The sequence below is a fragment of the Planococcus citri genome, chromosome 1, assembly GCF_950023065.1.
Source record: "Planococcus citri chromosome 1, ihPlaCitr1.1, whole genome shotgun sequence".
Classification (NCBI taxonomy): domain Eukaryota; kingdom Metazoa; phylum Arthropoda; class Insecta; order Hemiptera; family Pseudococcidae; genus Planococcus; species Planococcus citri.
The window spans coordinates 3,116,279-3,132,049 of NC_088677.1; the positions used below are offsets into that span (position 1 = coordinate 3,116,279).

General features: G+C 34.7%; 1 protein-coding gene and 1 long non-coding RNA gene across 4 annotated transcripts in view; both read right to left on the reverse strand.

Moving 5' to 3' along the window:
* IRSp53 (Insulin receptor substrate 53 kDa) overlaps nt 1-15,771 on the reverse strand; it is a 140,950-nt gene that overhangs the window by 28,452 nt on the left and 96,727 nt on the right. The window lies entirely within an intron of this gene.
* On the reverse strand, nt 1,885-3,193 carry LOC135841866 (uncharacterized). The gene is made up of 3 exons (XR_010558006.1): nt 2,999-3,193; nt 2,680-2,856; nt 1,885-2,222 (listed from the first exon to the last, which is right to left on the reverse strand). It is a non-coding gene; the product is annotated as an uncharacterized LOC135841866 (long non-coding RNA).

Genomic DNA, 15,771 nt, shown 5'->3' on the forward strand with positions numbered 1-15,771 from the left:
AGGTTCAAATGAATTCTATAGCCAAAAAATCATAATCAATACTTTGGAATGCTTATTTTAAAAATCCAAGAAAAATTAGTATCACTAGTTGTGGTGGGGATGCCGTTCTCAGTATAGTTGCGCCAAATCAACCCCTTCAAGCTTTGTCACATTTCCCCGGCTCCATTGCTTGCGCGTCCTCGTTGCTCTCAACATTCAACGCTTGTGCACAACCTCTAAATATTAATATTTTTCAACAAAAATTTGATGGTGTCTTTTTTTCATCAAAAGGAACAAAATTAGGGGGTAAGACCTTGAGATTTCAAAAAAAAATGTTACATGAACATCAGGGTAGCCAAAATGAAGCAGCTTGCGAGGAAATACCTATATTGGAAGAACATTGATAAGGATATTGAATGTATGGTAAGAGATTGCAAGAAATGAGCTGCAGTTCAAAAATGTCCGGCAAAAGCTCAGCTACACCCTTGGGATGGGCCTAGTAGTAACTTACAGTGCATTCAATATTCATATAGACTATGTTGGTCCATTTCAAGGTTATCATTTTCTTGTTGTTTGTCGATGCGAAGTCCAAATGGATGGAGGTAGGCTTCCAGAGGAATGTTCCCTCATCTGAATCCACAATCAAAATATTAAATTCAGTATTTGCTCGAACTGGGTTTCCCAAAATAATTGTGTCAGACAATGCTACCACTTTTACCAGCAAAATCTTCTCATTTTAAGTATTGCAAAAATCGAAAATTTTAAATTTCCCAAAAATTCATCGCACCAGGTCATCCTACTACCAATGGTTTAGCAGAGAGAAATATTTTAACACTGAAGAAGCGTTTATCTTCAGCAGATGACTTGCAGCCAATGAGTGAAAAGTTGCAACAGATTTTAATGCGTTATCATGCAGCACTGCTGAAAAATGGGAAATCGCCTCCAGCACTTTATTTAAATTGTAAATTATGGATCAAATTAGCCGCAATCTTTCCAGTGAAACCAGATCAAGGTATACCAAATCAATTTTCAAAGGTACTTGCCAATTCCAGCCAGAAGATCTTGTTGAAGCTAGATATTACACTAATAATAAATCTCAATGGCAAACAGGAGAAATTGTCAAGAAGCTGGGAATTTTCCATTACCTAGTCGAGTTTGATATGGGTTATAATGATCACTATCAACTATAGATTTTTCTGCATAAGGGAAGACTGTAGTATCCATAAATCCCTGCCCATGTTTATCCATGCATATAGCAACATTGTAGTTACCATATCATTGTATCAATGCACATAGTTGTTCATAAAATGTGTATTAAATATATGTGTCGAGTTCCTACACCACTGATGTTAGATATCCTGATTAGGCTGTTCAATTTTTTTTTCAAGTGCAAACTGAGCAGCTAAAGAGAGGCCTGGATGCAAGATGTTTGAAGCTTCGGCCATAATTTTTCTCTGGTAAGAGAGCTGAATACTTTGATACTTCCTTTGCCATTTGCACCTTAAAATGTGAAAAATTTTGAAAAATCTTTCAATGTTATCCCAGATTATGGCAACTTAGAATGTTTTCCAAACATTGAAATATGTCCTCTTTAAGATGGTGCAATATTAGACAATCAATTTTTTAATTAGCAGAACCAGGAGTATGTACCTACTAAGTAATTTGTGCATCAGAAAGTTAGTTTATACCTAATGAAATTGTGTGTGTAGTGTGTACCCAATGCAATTTCAACAGTTGAAGTGGACACAACCCATGTTTGAAAGAATAATTATTTTCTGCAGTGAAGGTTCTGTTGATGTACATTCATAGGACAAGACTCTCTTTGGAAAGCATATAAATGCCAATATCGTTATTAAAAAAAACTATTCATAATTTGTATTGTAAACTGATAGAAAGAGATCATCATTGGTTTTATTATTGTTATATTTTTTACCAGCAAAAATATCAAAATGTTTCCTTTCCTTATCAATTAATAATTTTCAATACTCCAGTTGAACTAAGCGAGATTGGAATTGGTTCCATTTGTGCTAATGATATGTTTGGAGGTGATGATGTGGTCGGAAGTGATGACCTGGTCAGAGGTGAGGAGTCTCACGGGCCAGCTGACATGGAATTGCAGAAATCTGTATAACAAATTTCGCAAGTTCCTCCAAGATTACCAGCCAGAAGGGCTGTACAATAAACGTCCTTCCCAACGAAATAGGGTACAATAATCCCATATCGATTTAGACTATATGAACCATCTGAAAAGGCAAATATTTACATTAGCTTAGAAAATTTTGTTCGTTGTAGTGTAGATTATTTTACCTCTTTTAGTCTATTTTTTAATGATTCATATGTATTTCCTGTGTATTAGGTAAATGCTAAAATAAAGAGCAGAAATTCTAGAGAAAAGTTTCTATCTATTAAGAATGGAATCACAAAAGACCAAAATGTAGACAATTTAGTGACACCAGCGCAATTTTTTTTGTGAACCCCACATCTCTTTAGCAAAAACAGTCACGTTGTGATTGTGGTGGTTTTGCTACAAAGTAAAAAGTTTCAATTTTCAAGGAGTCTTGAAAAAAATCACTGATTTGTTTTACAGAATATTAAACTTCACTCATTTTTTAAGTTTTGTAAAATGTGGAATTGTGCAGGGTGTCACTAAAGCAAACCCAATGACAATGAGAAAAATCGACGTTTCATTTTATTGCCTACCTATGTGCCATGTTCTGAAGTATAAGCATCCCAGCCAGCCAAGAGTCAAATCCTGGGAAATTGTTGCACTAGAGGTGTTTTCATTCACATTTACACAGTTTCGATCTCGATCTCGATTGGTACTGTTGGGATTAGGATGTACATTGTAAGAACACTGGTAACATTGTAAAGCGTTTCCTACATTAAAAAATTATTTGTTGATTAGATCATGATTTCTACGCGAATACTTAACCTAATTTAATACATTTAGGCGTAGCTGTTTTGTTCACTTGCAATACTCGTATATTGCCTTCATCAAATACACAAGAGAAATTCTTACCTGTTGAAATATTAAACGCCAAAATGAACGCGAAAATTGAAACAAAATTGTAACTATTCATCCTTTGGCTATCACTGTTTTTCAGGAAATCTGAATCTAGTTATATTTTCACTAGGTATTGAGGAGTGTTGAGTTCTCAATTCCATTTGTAGAATGAAGTAGCCAACTCAACGTTTTTCGTAGTTCAATATTTTAAAATGAATTAAATTCCGGTGGATTAATTTTTAAAAAAAATATACCTAATTATGAGTTAATTCAGTGTGACCAACTTTTAATCGGTCACACTAAATTAACTCGTAATTATATTTTGAAAAAAAATTAATCCACCTATTATGTTGTAATTGAAATGTAATTTTTGATAACGGCCATTTGATTACTTCCCCTCTTTTAAACCTTAAAAATCTTGAACATAATTCGTTGTTATTTTTTTCATTATCAAAATGTGCGTAATCAGAAAAGTCAGAACAAGCCCCTGCCTCGGAGTAATAGTCCGGCATATGACAATAGGGGTAATTGAACCCCCCCCCCCCGCAGATCTTCCGGAACAACTTTTTTCTCAAAGAGGACATCCTAATGAACATTTTAAAGCAAACTTGCCCAAAAAAAAGTTGCCCTTACTTACAAAATGGCGGCCATTTTGATTGACAGGTCAGTCGAAATCGCAGATTTTGCGTTTTAACATATGACTTGCACGAACTTTTTCAAACTTTACAAAGGTAGATCAAAAGATCACGCAAAAATTCATCACCTGTCAAAATTTCAAGTGCTAAAGTGCGTTTTTCGATTTTTGGTGAATTTTTGAAAATCGAATTTAGGCCAAAAATGGGGGGAAAAATCAAAATTTTACCAAATTGACCAAGGACGCTGAAATTTGGGATATATCCTATTTTCGACATGTCAAATCAATTGGAAACTGTTTCAACCCGTTTTGAGCAGTTCTGGAGCCTCCAGCAGATTTTTGAAACTCGAAATTCCCACAAAATTCCATCAAATTGGAGTTGTAAAGCTAAAATTTATTCTAAAAACTAATTTCAATACGCTACGAAGTACTGCAGGTGAATTTCATGTCGTTTTGGATCCTCCAACGACTTTTTGAAAATTCCTGAAGCCTCCGGCAGATTTTTGAAACTTTAAATTTTCACAAAATTTCATCAAATAGAGATGGAAAGTTGAAATTTACTCTACACTCCAATTTTAACACCCTTTGAGGACGACTGCAGGTAGGTTCAAGTAATTTTAGGGCTTCCAGCGACTTTTTTTGAAAATTAGTGGAGCCTCCAGCAGATTTTTGAAAATTTAAATTTTCACAAAATTTCATCAAAATGGAGATGGAAAGCTGAAATTTACTCTACACTCCAACTTTAACACCCTCTGAAGACGACTTCAGGTGGGTTCAAGTCATTTTAGAGCTTCCAGCGACTTTTTTGAAAATTACCGGAGCCTCCAGTAGATTTTTGAAACTTATGGAAATTTCTCCAAAATTAATTTATCAAATGGAGTTGGCAAGCTTAAATTTACTTCGCAGACTACATGGTGGTTTCAAATGGTTTTGAAGCTTCCAGCTACTTTTAGGAAATTTCAATTTTCCAAAAAAACGTCCTACAACCTTTCAAAAAGTTGCTGGAGGCTCCAAAACGACTTGAAATGCACAAGCAGTCAACTTCGTAGCGTATTGAAATTAGTTTGCAGAATAAATTTCGACTCTCCATCTTAGTTTGATGAAATTTTGGGGAAATTTCAAGTTTCAAAAATCTACTGGAGGCTCCAGTAATTTTCAAAAAAGTCATTGGAGGCTCTAAAATGACTTGAAATCCACCAGAAGTCGTTTTCAGGGGTGTTAAAATTGGAGTGTAGAGTAAATTCCAGCTTTCCATCTCAATTTGATGAAATTTTGTGAAAATTTAAAATTTCAAAAATCTGCTGGAGGCTTTGGGAATTTTCAAAAAGTCGCTGGAGGATTCAACACGACTTGAAATTCACCTGCAGTACTTCGTAGCGTATTGAAATTAGTTTTTAGAATAAATTTTAGCTTTACAACTCCAATTTGATGGAATTTTGTGGGAATTTCGAGTTTCAAAAATCTGCTGGAGGCTCCAGAACTGCTCAAAACGGAGTGAAACTGTTTCCAATTGATGTGGCATGTCGAAAATAGGGTATATCCTTAATTTCAGCTTTCTTGGTCAATTTGGTAAAATTTTTATTTTTCCCTCATTTTTGGCCTTAATTCGATTTTCAAAAATTCACCAAAAATCGAAAAACGCACTTTAGCACTTGAAATTTTGACAGGTGATAATTTTTTGCATGATCTCTCGATCTACCTTTGTAAAGTTTGAAAAAGTTTGTGCAAGTCTTATGTTAAAACGCAAAATCTGCGATTTCGGCTGACCTGTCAATCAAAATGGCCGCCATTTTGTAAGTAAGGGCAACTTTTTTTTGGGCAAGTTTGCTTTAAAATGTTCCTTAGGATGTCCCCTTTAAGAAAAAAGTTGTCCCGGAGGATCGGAACGGGGGGGTGCAATTACTCCTATTTCCATATGCCGGACTATAAAGGGTTGTAAAATAAATTATCTATTTATAAAACATTTACGCTCTGTTAAGATATTCGCGGTTGGTGCGTTTGCGTTAAATTTGACCTGTTTTCTTAATGAAAAAATTTCAACGAGACACTTGCAAACTACATTAGTCGTCTAATACGAGCTAAAGGAACCACGACGTAATGAGTTGACGATGAAGTACATACAAAAAATAATAGTCGTTAAGCTGGCGAGAAATTATTCAAAGACAAGTGAAATATTTCACGCCGAGCTCGCAATTCCTAGTCCTATAGTCTTCTGTCTCCAATCACATCTTGTTTTAGCTCATACAAGATGAAATTTCATAACTCAGGCTATATCTTAGCCTACTCGTACGTCTTGGTGTTCCTACGTTTTAAAAAATAATAAAAATATTCGTCTTCGTTGTTGTTTGTGAACTGGAAAAATTTCCTGCGGCTTATTCGCGTCCTTGATTTGGTCGACTTGGGAAACGTAGGTGGGTTCATACTCGTATAGATATGTTGTTTTGTCCAAAAAACAAAAAATTATCGCGTAGAAAAAAAATGGCGACGCGAAACTCACTCGAATTGTTGTTATTGTTTCCAAACAAGATGAATTATGAGAAAAAGTATCCGCATATCTTTCATATTGGGGGAGTATTGGCACCAATATCAATACTGAGGAATGGAAAAAAAAAACAGAACCCAGTAATTAATGTAAAAAGATTGGTCGATGGATGTCGCAAAACTACAACTTTCTATGCACCACAATTCTACATATTTTTACGGTCGGATGTGCTTCATTAACAGTACCTACCTAGTGATATAGCAAATGGCAATATTCAACAATTGTGGTTTAAAGGTTTTGTCCATTTTGCTCATAGTGTAGGTACTCACTATGGTACTTAGCTATCCATTACGCACCTCAGCAGTCCATTAGCTGTGTGGCTCTCTGACTATAGGTAAATGACGTATGTCGTTATATAATGTCCTCTTCTTTTATTCTTTCTCTGTTTCTCTCGCGAAATGGTACTCGTACATAATTTTTTTACTCTTTACATAATTCCGCCAGCAGAAAGTATATTACTATATTTTGTAATGAAATTTCTACCGCAAATATTTACACATTTTCTGTATACCTACATAGCTCGCGAGCTTGTACATAGAGAAGTGTAGCTTGGCTAGGTATATGCTACATTAATGATAATAATTATCACTCGCTGCGGCCACCGCACCGCGTGCTGAGCTGTGATTCAATGTAGACGTTTTAGCGATCTGGTTTATGTAGAGAACGCGTCTTCGAGGTAACCGGTTCGCTCAAAGGTAAAGGTACGTGTAAAGTACTCGAGCACATATCGCAATATCGTGTGAATTGGATTCCCCAAACGGCTTAGATTGGCTTGTGTAGGTATGAAGAAATTGGCGCGAATACGAGTATAAGCTGGCCCCATGTTCTCTATTCGTGTTGTATGGTAATAAATTGATACAGAATAATTCATTTTTCTTGCACCGAGTTGGTAAATTACGAGTATTGTACGCTACTGTACCAACGAATACCTATCAGAGATATGATAGCTAATCGTAAAAACGTGCCAGCAATCGCCGCCTTAGAAAAAAAAATTCTTCCAACGCTTCCTGAAAGGTTATCGTGAAGCTCAGGCATACAGCTTGTACTTGTGGACCAACCTAGTGGTGTGGTATGCGCATACCATGTACCACACTACCTTCCTGTGAGCTATGAATTTGAATACTGTGGCTCTTTCTCTACATAAATAGACTAGGTACCTCTGGATGCTGAAATGGTATCGTGTTTCGAGGCTCAATGTTCATTTAATCTACCTATCGAATACTATTACTACCGTATTATAAGTTATCGGCAGATATAAATACGTCAAGTACATATTAGCTACTTAGAGTACTTTGTTTAATGGCCGTGTGGTTTAGTTTATGCCATGTACTCGTAGGCTAGGTCTATGCCACTGTCATGGCAACGTCCCCTAAAAAAGATCCAAGTCGAAAGAAATTGTACGAGGAAGTTAAGTTACTCTATGCAGAGAAAAAGCTTCTTACTCCGGCATATGACATGAGGAATAATTGCACCCCCCCTGATCATCAGAGACAACTTCTGTCTCAAAGGGGACATCTTAAGGAACACTTTAAAGCAAACTTGCTGAAAAAATGTGAGCATTACAAACAAAATGGCGCTCATTTTGATTGATAGGTTAGTCGAACTCGTAGATTTTTTTGAACTTGGCAAAGTTAGGTCGAAAGAGCGTGCAAAAATTCATCATCAGCCAAAATTTCAAGTACCAAAGTGCATTTTTCAATTTTTAGTGAATTTTTGAAATTCAAATTTAAGTCAAAAATGAGGGGAAAAAATCAAAATTTTACCAAATTTACTTGGGAAGATGACATTTGGGATATACCCTATTTTCGACCGGCCAAATCGATTGGAAACGATTTCAACTGGTTTTGAGCAGATCTGGAGCCTCCAGCAGATTTATGAAAGTTGAAATGACGTTGGAAATACAAAATTTTTGCTCAACTCCAACTTGAGCACGCTATTAAACCGGCTGCTGGTGGGTTTAAGTGGTTTTTGGGAGACTCCAGGGACTTTTGGGGAATTTTTGGAGCCTCCAGTAGATTTTTGAAACTTGAAATTTCCACAATATTTCATCAAATGCAGTCGGAAAATGGAAATTCATTCTGTAAAGTATTTTCAATATGCCATGAAGTCGACTGCAGGAGGATTCTAGGTCGTTATGGAGCTTCCAGCGACCTCTTGGAAACTACTGGAGCCCCCAGCAGATTTTCAATGCTTCACTTTATTGAAATTGGTTTACAGAGTAAATTTCGATTTTCTGAATCCATTTGAAGAAATTTTGTGGAAATTTCAAGTTTCAAAAATTTCCTAGAGGCTCTAGAAATTTTCAAAAAGTCGCTGGAGGCTCTAAAATGACTTGAACCCACCCGCAGTCGACTTGGTAACGTGTTGAAATTGAAATGCAGAGTAAATTCCATAATTCCAAGAATTCATTTTGGTAATGTTTAATGAAAATTTCGAAAATCTGCTGGAGACTCCAGTAGTTTCCAAAAAGTCGCCGGATGCTCCAAAACAACTTGAAATCTTCCTGCAGTCGACTTCATAACATATTGAAATTAGTTTACAGAATAAATTTCCGTTTTCTGACTACGTTTGATGAAATTTTATGGAAATTTCCAGTTTCAAAAATCTGCTGGAGGCTTCAAAACTGCTCAAAACGGTTTGAAACCATTTCCAATCGATTTTACAGGTCGAAAATAGAGTGTAACCCAAATTTCAGCTTTCTAGGTCAATTCAGTGAAATTTTGATTTTTTTCCTCATTTTTGGTCTAAATTTGAATTTTAAAAATTTGCCAGAAATTGAAAAATGCACTTAAGCGCTCGAAAGTTTGGCTAGTGAAAATTTTTTGCACGCTCTTTCAACCTAGCTTTGCCCAGGTCAAAAAATTTTACAACAAAAAGTAAGCAAATTTTTGCAATTCTTGTCAAAAGGCCCATTTTCAACACAAACCGAGACTTCAACAATTTTAGTGATGAAGAGGGTTTTTTTTGACAATTTCTGGTAAAAAAGCGACTGGTGTAGCGGTAATAGTTGACAGAAAATATGCAGATTACATATGTTATTGGGACCAGGGCGATAAGGGATCAAATTGCTGTACTAAGAATAGATGCAGTTCCGACCCCTCTAAGCGTTATACACGTTTACACTCCAACAAGTCAGTTAACGGATGAAGAAATTGAAGAATTCTACAAGGACTTGGAGGAGACATTAGGCAACATACCTAGATGCAATGTGAAACTGGTGATGGGTGATTTCAATGCAAAAGTCAGAAAATCTGACACCTCCGATGGATTCTATGGCTATATTGGCTGCTACAGATTACAAAGGTGCATGGTGCAAGGAATGAGCGGGGTGAAAGATTGTTACAATTTTGCGCTGAATAAGAAATTGTCATTACTAGAGCTCGGATTTTTATGCGCTGAAAAAATCATTTTATGCGCATAAAATATGCATTTATTTTGATAAAATTATGACAAAATATGCCCTTATCCATCAAAATATGCACTTTTATGCAACATCAATATGGGTATCTATAGAAAGGATTTTTCATTTCAAAGTCGAAGGGAAGGCTAGAAAATTAAGAAATTCAAAAAAAGAGGTCAAAGTCTCAAATTTCACTTTTGATAAACAAATGTAGATTAACATACAAATCGCCACAACGTGATGGAAAAAAAATTTTAAAATCATTTTTTCAAGTTTTTCTATTTTTTATGAAAAAACCTATCAAAAAAGAATCTTTAGCCAAAATTTCCAAAATATGACTTGAAAATGGAAAAAATGGCCAAAATATGACAAATATGCGGTAAAAATGTCTAAAATATGCATTAATAGATATGCATTTATACCCAAAATATGCAAAATATGCGCTAACAAATTGGGCTCATTTTACTCAGAATTGTATGATTCACAAAAATCCAGAGGATATGCGCGATCTTCTGCGATGAATGAAAATATGACAAATCATAAAAATCCGAGCTCTAGTCATTACAAATACTCTCTTTCAGCATCATAATCAACAACTGTACACATGGAAATCCTGTGGTGGTGTCAAAAACCAAATCAATTACATCCTAGTACAGAAGAGGTGGAAGTTGGTGACAACACAATCCAAGATGTATCCTGGAGCAGATGTGGCATCGGATCACCAATCGCTGGTGACTTCGTTTAAATTGCGTTTTCACAGTGGGAAGAAACCAACAAAGAAAAATTGCATACACCTTCCCATACAACAAATTGTCGACGTTGACATTTACATCAAGTACGTTTTTTTCAACATAATGATGGAAAAGTGACCAATAAGTTATTTAATAGGAATCTTCTGTCCATAAAGAAGTCAGGTTAATGAAAATTTTTGAAATTTTCTCGTTATTTCTGATACCTTAACATTTATGATGTCAACATGTTGATGTAAAATTTGATGCTCAAAATTTACAACCACAACCATGTCGACCAATTTTTCAGAATTAAAATTTCTGTTTTAGTGTTTAAAAGTTCAGTAAACATTTAAAAATATGACCTTCGTTTGAAGACAGAAAAAAATTTTAATGGTCTTGATAAAATTATTCACTTTTCCATAGTTTGCAGTTGTCGATGTTATGTCGATGTGAAAGTTGATCGTCCACAAATACATCGACACTAACATCGACCAAATTTTCAAAGATTTCTCAAATTTGAAAAATTAAGTTGATATTGTGGATGTATGAGGTAGCATCCGCGTCTATGCTGCTTTTGCTTTCAGCATGAGCAATGGCCACCTCAGTGTGTAACAGAAAATGATTTTTGAAAAAAAAAATCAATTTTGAAATTATTTAACAATTTTGCGCAGCTGTAGGTCGACGTAAATTTTGATGCCAATGTTGATCCAACCACATCCGTCACATTTGGATCCCACATGTCAATGTAAATTTCGACCCTGTGTTGAGCCAATTGTCATCATAAATGCCGAAAACATTGGTCAACAATTACATCAACAATTAGCTCAACACAGAGTCAAAATTCACATCGACATGTGGCATCCAAAACTAAAAGTGACGGATGTGGATGGGTCGACATTCACATCAAAATTAGCATGGTAATTGTTGTAAGAGGGTTATACTGACCAAGAAAGGAAAAGACTTGCTGCCCAAATAAATATTGATCACAGGGATCAAGAGGACCTAAACACCTTATGGGAAAATATGAATGCAGAAATCTAAAAGAAACGTGATTTGGTGATCAAGAATAGGAATAAGGAAGAACTGAAAAACATCAACCATGGATGTCGGAAGAAACATTGAAGCTCATAGAAGAATGCAGAAAAGTAAAACTGAAAAGAAAAGGGGTTAAAAAGTTGGAAAAATCTCAGTTTCACCCCCCCCCCGTTCACCCCATAACACATAATCACTTCGTCACGCCTCTGGGTTAGAGCAAAAAAATCAGGATTTTTTTTCAAAAATGCCCCTTGTTTTAGAATCCATTTCTGCCCTCTAAGGGTTACTCTGAGGCTATAATTTTTTCTGAGTGACTTTTAACTCAAAATGAAGGTCTTCATAATTTGGTTCAACTCCTCCGGCATTTTTTTTGCGATTCATCGAGATACCATACATAACATACTCGTATAGGTACTTGAATGGCAATTGGCAAGTAGGGGTATAGTTCATTGATCGATCTGATGATCATCGATCGTTATCTCCATCTTCATTCCGAAAGTAAAACCTAAAATTAGCAAATACTTGGGCGAGACAATTTTCTCACCACACCTGCAATTTTTTATTCTATTCGCAATTCGATATTACTAATTCATAAAATATTCGTAGCAATCATGATATGCGATGTCACCAGTTCTATACGAGTATTTTCGACTCGCATTCCACAGAGGAAATAAAAATACGTATAAATTGCATTTAAAAATCACGTTTACGAGTAGGTATATATCTCTCTCGGTCTCGGCTCTCGAAGTAGTCGTAATTTGTAAACTCTTTGAACGAGTGCATGGAACCGGTTGGATCGTTCAATCGGCAGAGTTGATCATCGTACAGATTTTGGTGGCGGATCATTGACGATGCGTATACAAAAATCGATCGAATTTAGCGGTTAATAGTGTATAATTTTGTCTAGTATTTTGCCATTTCATGAGACGTTTACTTACGCAATTTTGATTTATTGTGGTTCGATTGAATGGCGATAATGTCTCGCCGCGTGTGGTGAGCAAACTCAATCGATGTTGCGTGCGCTATAGAAATAAGGAAATTAATTAACGCCGGCCTAGTGTGGTTGATTATTTTATACACAGTGTAATAGTTTACACTTTACACCCGTCTGGCTAGGTAATGTAAAGATATCTGCACAGTGCATACCCGATGGCCATATATTAATAGATTTGTAATCTAATCTTGTCTCGCAGTATGAGTAATTAAACGTATAGGTACATATAATGAATCTAGTAGATGACGATGAGTAAGGTACCCACTCGATGTTTTGCAATTTGCAGTACGAAGTGTCAGGAAAGATTACGAACCTTGAGATACTCGTCTAGGTGCCTTTAACCTTTCAAATTGAAATTTTTTCCAATTTTAATTTGATTTTTTGGAATTAATTCTCGATCGTGATAACATCAATCGATGATCTTGGTCTATAAGGAACGAACATGGCCAATAATTGATGAAATTATCTCTAATGCACGATTCCATCGGATCGATTAAATTTCGAATATTTTCTCAACTCGTACATATATGTACTCGTATAATGTGCATATGTAAACTTTCGACGAGCTATTCACCGCCATCGCCATTGCGGTGGTCTTTTTGTTTGAACAGAAACCATAATGGATAGCTGAGAACGTAATTACAAGATCGATGGATAGATCTTAGCATCTAGATCGATAGTTAATGTACATATGCGATCGTAGTATTTGAAACACGAAATCAATATGTACGACAAAAGAAAACGCCACCGATCAATTTTTTTATGTAACCACAAAAGCGTGACGATATTGGCCCAGTGTCCGTATACAAGAGTTTTAATAGGTAGGTCTACAAAGTACATACGAATATCTTCTGCTTTTACTTTTACTCTCTTACGTATCGTATACAATGCGTACCTTATGGTACGTTAAATCAAATCAAAAGTGGATATGGCCTTAAGCATTCGATTCAATCAAAAACTTTTTAGGTTCAGTACCATCCACGCACATTGGTTCGCTTTCTAGAAGAATGGAAAAATTCTTCTACCTAAACGTTTGTTTTGTACGAAGTTTTAATGCGAGAATGATTTTTTCCACGAGATTTTTAGTACATTTTTTTTTCAATGAGCAAATCTACGTACCTATACCAAACGAAAGAGAAAACTTTTCAATGGCATCGTGTGCATCGAGTACAATTTTCTAGCTTAAGAGTCACGATTTGTAGATCAAGTTTTTTTTTTTTTTTTTACCTATCTAACTCATTTTATTCCACCTTATGATACGTTGATATACGAAGTCGTTTGTACGAGTATTATTTGAAACTGGTTTAATATGTGTATAGAGTAAAAGAGAACTATAAGTACGCTTGTAAGTAAATATTTTTCGATTGCGTAGGTATTTATACCTAGTGTGATTCATTGTAAAGATTGGTAACATCATATCGTGTCAGACGATGAAGCGCAGAGGGCAATATTTTTTAAGGTGTGATACGAATTCCCATAATAATATGGTGTACTCTTTGAGAATGTGTAATTAAGGTATTGTCGTAATTTGACGTATATGTGTGAGTGTTGGCTGCAGAGTGAGCATGAGGAGTACCTGCTATTGTACATAGTTTACAGGTGCAGCTACAAATATAACGTAACGTAAGAAATCAAGTCTTATGATTAAAATTTCGATGAGCCAGATGTCCCCCCCTTTTTTTTTATCAAAACAAAAAGTTGTAACAGTCTTTGTATTTCGACGAAAATTGCGAAAAAATATAGTTTTTTGCCAATATAACTACCCTCCAAAAGTTCTTGCTTTTTGCTAAAATTGTAAAAGTTTTGATTTTTGACAAAAATTCTCGCTTTTGTTTTAGGAAAATATACCTAACTATCTGATTTAGCTAACAATGTTTCACTTTTCTTTCAAAAATCACCCAAAAGTGTCGATTTTTTGAAAAAAATCCTAAAAACTATCCTTTTTTGTCGATAATTCCTAAAAAGTTCTGCCTTTTGCTAAAATTGTCAAAGTCCATGCCCTTTGCCAAAAATGCTCAAAAATTCACGAATTATTGCCATTAACAAAAATACTGAAATTGTCGTTTTCTTTTTAAAAAAATCACTTTTAGCTAATTGCAAAAAAAAAAAAAAATTCCCCAAAAATTCCAAAAAGTCTCATTGTTTTAATTTAAATACCTTATTTCAAAAATGTCGCTTTTTGTCAGAAGTTGGCCAAAAACAAACTGTTTTTTATCAATAATTCCCAAAAAATCCTGCTTTTTGCTAAAATTATCAAAATCTCTTGTTTTTTGTTAAAAATTTGTAGTTTTTTTGCAAAAAAAAATCCAAGAAGCCTCATATTCTCCTAAAAATCTCCATAAGTCTCGACTTTTCTACAAATAAATTGCGAAAAAAATATAATTATTTGATAATAATTACCAAAAAGTTCTGCTTTCATTAAAATTGTCAAATAATTCTCGCTTTTTAGCAAAATTTGCCAAAAAAATCAGTTTTTCCAAAAATTCCAGTTTAAAAACCTCGTTTTTTTCTAAAAGCTGTAAATGGTCAAAAAATCTCATTTTTCACAAAAAAAGATTACAAAATGGTCCAACCTTGCTTTTTGACAAAGACTTGCGTTTTTTAGCTGAAGACCTAATTTTACTGAAAACTTTCACTTTTTTTCAAGAATTACCTAAGAGTCTCGTTTTTTTGCCAGAAATTTTCAAAAACCATATTTTTTTTTTCAATAATACCTAAAAAGACCTGCTTTTTGCCAAAAACTACAAAAAATTCTCGCTTCGTACAAAATTTACAAAATCTTTCCTTTTTATCAAAATGATTCAGAATAGTCGCAGTCGTGTTCTTGAAAAAAAATTTCACAAAGTCCCATTTTTATCCAAAAATTTCCGAAAGTATCGATTTTTTGACAAAAATTGCGAAAAAGTGTAATTTTATACAAAAAAATCTTGTTTTTTACCAAATTACTAAAAATTTCATTTTTCTATCAAAAATTATAAAAAGTCTCATTTCTATACAAAATTATTAAAAAACCTCTTCTTAAAGTCTTGCTTTTTCCCAAAAATTGCCAAAAACCATCTGTCTTTTGTCGATAATTCTCAAAAAGTCCTGTTTTTTGCTAAAATCATCAAAATGTCTTAATTCTTGCCAAAAATTGATAAAAATTCTCGCTTTTTAAAAAAGGAGGAGTATCGATAAGGCCATTTTTTGGCACCAGTTATCGACTAAACCACTCTTAAAATGTTGTAATAAATGCCTCGAATACAAATCTGTGATTAGCTAACCCGAAATGACTATTTTTTTGGGCTTCAAGGGTACCCAAAGTTGCGAATAAAAAAAGAATTTTTGGAACCACTGAGTATTATTTTCAACAACTTTTTTGGCGTAAAATACATATCTATTTGAATCCGTTAAACATTATACGAGGAAGTTTTTCCATTTTCGAACTTCAGAATTTTGGAACCACTATTTTG